Consider the following 4,520-nt stretch of genomic DNA (forward strand, 5'->3'; position numbering starts at 1 on the left):
TTTGTTATTGGTGTATAGAAAGGCTACTGATTTTTGTAGATTGATTTTATAACCTGCCACTATACTGAAAGTGTTGATCAGTTCTAGTAGTTTTCAGGTGTAACTTTTGGGAGCTCTTATAGTATCATGTCATCTGCAAAAAGTGATAGTTTGACCTCTTCTTTTCCAATTAGTACTCTTCTAATTTCCTTCTCCTGTCTTATTGCTCTAGCAAGAGTTTCAAGCACTATGTTGAAAAGGAGTAGAGATAGTGGACATCCTTGTCTGGTTCCTAATTTTAATAGAAATGCTTCCAGTTTTTCTCCATTTAGAATGATGTTGGCTGTGGGTTTGTTATATATGGCTTTAATTATGTTGAGGTATGTTCCCTCCTTACATCTCTATTCTCTCTAGGGCTTTTTATCATGAAGGGATGTTAGATTTTTGTCAAAGGCCTTTTGTGCAGCTGTTGAGATGATCATGTGATTTCTCTCTTTAAGTTCATTTGTATGATAAATAACATTTATTGATTTATATATGTTGAACCATCCTTGCTTTCTGAGATAAAGCCTACTTGAGCATGGTGAATAATCTTTTTAATGTGTGTCTGTATGTGGTTTGCAAGTATTTCTTTTATTGTGGTTTCTTTACAAAGTTTTGGTATTAGAGTGATGCTGGCTTCATAGAAGGAATTTGGGAGTTCTCCAGGTATTAGAATGATGCTGGCTTCATAGAAGGAATTTGGGTGTTCTCCCTCTGTTTCTATTCTTTTGAATAATTTAAGTAGTATTACTTGGAGTCTTCTTTAAGTGTCTGATAGAATTCTGCTGTAAATCCATCTGGGCCTGGACTTTTTAAAGTTGGGAGGCTTTGTATTACAGTTTCAATTTCCTTATATCTTACGGATCTGTTTAAACTGTTGATCTCTTCTTGGTTTAACTTTGGTGGTTCCCTTGATTTTAGATATGCATCCACTTCTTTTAGATTTTCAAATTTAGTAGCGTATAGGTTTTTTAAATATTCCCTTATAGTGGTCTGGACCTTCTGGGTATATGTTGTGATGTTTCCCCTTTCATCTCTGATTTTGTTGATTTGGATTTGCTTTCTTTCTTTTGGTTAACTGGGCTAAGGGTCTGTCTATCTTGTTTAGCTTTGCAAAGAATCAGCTATTAGATTCATTGATTCTTTGTATTGTTTTCTTTGTTTCTATTTCATTGATTTCTGCTCTGATTTTTGTTATTTCTTCTCTTCTGCTGGGTTTGGGTTTCATTTGTTCTTGCCTTTCCAGGGTCTTGAGTTGTAGTGTTAGGTCATTTATTTGGGCTCTTTCTAATTTTTAAATATAGGCACTTAGAGCTATAAACTTCCTCTTAGGACTGCTTTTAATGTGCCCCAGAGGTTGTGCTGTGTTGTATTGTCATTTTCATTGAATTCTGGGAATTCTTTTATTTCTTTCTTAATTTCTCCTTTGACCCATTCTTTGTTTAGCAGTGTGTTGTTTAATCGCCATGAGTTCATGTAGTGACCAGGGCTTTGTCCAGTGTTGATTTTGAGCTTTATTGCTTTGTGGTCTGATAAAATGCATGGGATTATTTCATTTCTTTTGTATTTGTTGAGGTTTGTTTTGTGGCCCAGTATGTGGTCAATTTTTGCAAAAGTTCTATGGGGTGCTGAGTAGAAAGTGTATTTTTTGGTGTTTTTGTGGAATATTCAAAAAGATATCTGTTAAGTCCTTTTAATGTATGGTATCATTAAATTCAGAAATCTCTGTTTCTTCTTTGTCCAGTTGACCTGTTTACTGGAGACAGTGGGGTATTGAAGTCCCATACTATTACTGAGTTGAGGTTAATCTGTGTCTTAAAGTCCTGCAGTGTTGTTTTCATGAATTTGGGTGCACCAGAGTTTGGTGCATATATGTTAAGGATTGTAATATTTTCTTGGTTAACTGTTCCTTTGATCAGAATGAAGTGACCCTCCTTATCTCTTCTGATTAGTTTTACTTTGAAGTGTATTTTGTCAGATATTAGAATTGCAACCCCTGCTTATTTCTTAGTGCCATTTGCTTGGAATTTTCTTTTCCATCCTTTTACCTTAAGGTCATGCCTGTCCTTGAAGGTGAGATGGGTTTCTTTCAGGCAGCAAAAGATGGATTTTGTTTCTTAATCCATTCACTTAGCCTTTGTCTTTTGACTGGGGCGTTTGGTCATCCATTGATATTTAAGGTTATTATTGAAAGATGTGTGTTGGTTGCCATCATTTTGATTGCTGTTTGTATTCTCTGTCTAATTTTGTGTTTCCTAGATTATACCTTTATTTATTTTCTTTCATTGCCCCTGGGGTATTGTTTCTCTCTCCACTTTCTGTATTTCTTCAAGTATTCTTTGAAGGGCTGGTCTTGTGGACATGTATTCTTTCAGGCTTTTCATGTCATGGAAGATTTTTCTTTCCCCTTCAACTATAATAGACATATTTGCTGGGTAGAATATTCTGGGCTGACATCTATTGTCATGTAGAACTGGAAATTCCTTGGTCCCGGCTCTCCTGGCTTTCATAGTTTGCATTAATAAGTCATCTGTAATTCTGATGGGCTTTCCTTTGTATGTGACTTGTTGTTTTTCTTTTGCTGCTTCCAGTATTCTCTCTTTGTTCTGTATGATTCGTGTTTTTACTATATGTCGTGGGGACTTTCTTTTCTGTTCCTGTCTATTTGGTGTTCTATGTGCTTCCTGTATTTGTATGAGGATGTCTTTCCTTAATTTCTGGAAATTCTCTTTTACAATCCTGTTTAAGATCTGGTCAACACCATTAACCTGAAATTCTTCTCCTTCCTCTATTCCTATGATCCAGAGATTTGGTCTTTTCATGGTGTCCCACGTCTCTTGCATATTCCATTCCTGTTTTTAAAAATTTTTTTCATAATCTTTGTTTGAGTGGTCCAATTCTTCATCTTTATCCTCCAGCATTGATATTCTGTTTTCCATTTCATTCATTCTAGTGGTGAGGCTTTCCCCTGTTGTTTCAAGTTGACTTACTGAGCTTTACACTTCCTTCTTCATTTCTGCCTGAGTTTTCTTCAATGTTTCTATCTCTTTTGTGAATTCATTCAGAAGTTTATCCCTATCTTCCTTCAGTTCTTTGATTTCTTTTTTTGTGTGTTCTTTAAATTCATTGAATTTCTTGCACATGTTTATGATTGTTCTTTTAAATTCAGTGTCCTGGGTTATCTCTAGGGACTTCTCCTTGTAGAACTCTTCTCCGGGATTGGTGGAGTTTGTTGGGGACATAGTGTTTGGGCTTTCCATTTTATTATTCTTTCATTGTGATTTTTGCATGTGAATTTCTTTTGTTGTTTATGATTCTGATATGAGAATTAAGGTGAAGTATGCTTCTGTTTGAGAGGCCAGAGGGAGGCCAGAACTCAGCACTTTCTGGCAGTCTGCTGAGATCAGAGCCACTACACCGCTATACCTATGGAGGTTGCAACCCACCCTCTCAGGCTGTCTACTAGGATCTCAGTCTTAGCTTACCAAAACCTTATCTGCCCTAGGGTCTTGGAAGGGGCCTCACAAAATCCCAGGTAGGGGGGATGGGTATGGCGCAATTAGGGGAAGCTCACCACCACACGGAGGTAGGATCTGGGGGCTCTCAGGCAGTCCCCTGTGTCCTCAGCCCCTCTGTCAGAGAGAGGCCAGAGGGAGGCCAGAACTGGGCACTCTGGGGTGGTCTGTTGAGATCAGAGCCACTATACCAATGGAGGTCGGAACCCACTCTCTCAGGCTGTCTGCTAGGATCTCCTGTGGAAGTATTTTTCAAAAGCTAGGTACCTGTACTCTTTATTGGTAGCTGAAAACACAGTGGATTAGGTAAGACAGGTTAAAATGAGTCAGGGGACTCCTCAGTGGGAGAGGATAATAAAGTGTTTGTAGATGTTCAAAGAAGAGGATTTGGCAAAAGTTAAATCAGGACAGCAAACAAACAAATGATAGTTGTCTTGGCTTTTCTAGTTGAGAAGTAGTTGATGAAGCTGAGTACATGGGGCTTGTCAGAGGGGAGTTTGGTCTAGAAAAGTGAAATAATGTCAGGGCAGGATTTTACAAAGTATGATGTGCTACAGTATCTACATTTAACAAATGCTAACCTAAACAGGATCACTGCCAATAAAGAGAGATTAAAGAGGAAGTAAGAGGCTCTCAATATTACACCCCAAATGTCAGCCTGTGACTGAAGTCACTCATACCCAGAACCAGGAAAATCCAACCTGGAATAAGAAAAATCAATTGAAATTATCAATAAGGAGATGAGATGGACTGGAATTATCAGACAGGATTTTATAACAGTCATATCCTAAAAATGCTTTAGCAAACATTATGAATACACCCAAAAGAAGTATAAAATAGAAAGTTTGAGAAAAGATGTAGAACTGTTAAGAAGGAAAAGGAGAAAACTTTATAATTGAAAAATGCAAATAAAAACCCCATTGATTAAAAAATAGGAAAATGACGTGAATAGACAATTCTCAAAAGAAACACAATGGCCACGTG

General features: G+C 37.3%; 1 long non-coding RNA gene across 1 annotated transcript in view; it reads right to left on the reverse strand.

The window, feature by feature from the left end:
* The window catches only part of LOC103731658, a 28,253-nt gene that overhangs the window by 4,728 nt on the left and 19,005 nt on the right, over positions 1 to 4,520 (reverse strand). The window lies entirely within an intron of this gene.

This window comes from Nannospalax galili, unplaced genomic scaffold, assembly GCF_000622305.1.
Source record: "Nannospalax galili isolate Female #2095 unplaced genomic scaffold, S.galili_v1.0 scaffold74, whole genome shotgun sequence".
NCBI classification, from domain to species: domain Eukaryota; kingdom Metazoa; phylum Chordata; class Mammalia; order Rodentia; family Spalacidae; genus Nannospalax; species Nannospalax galili.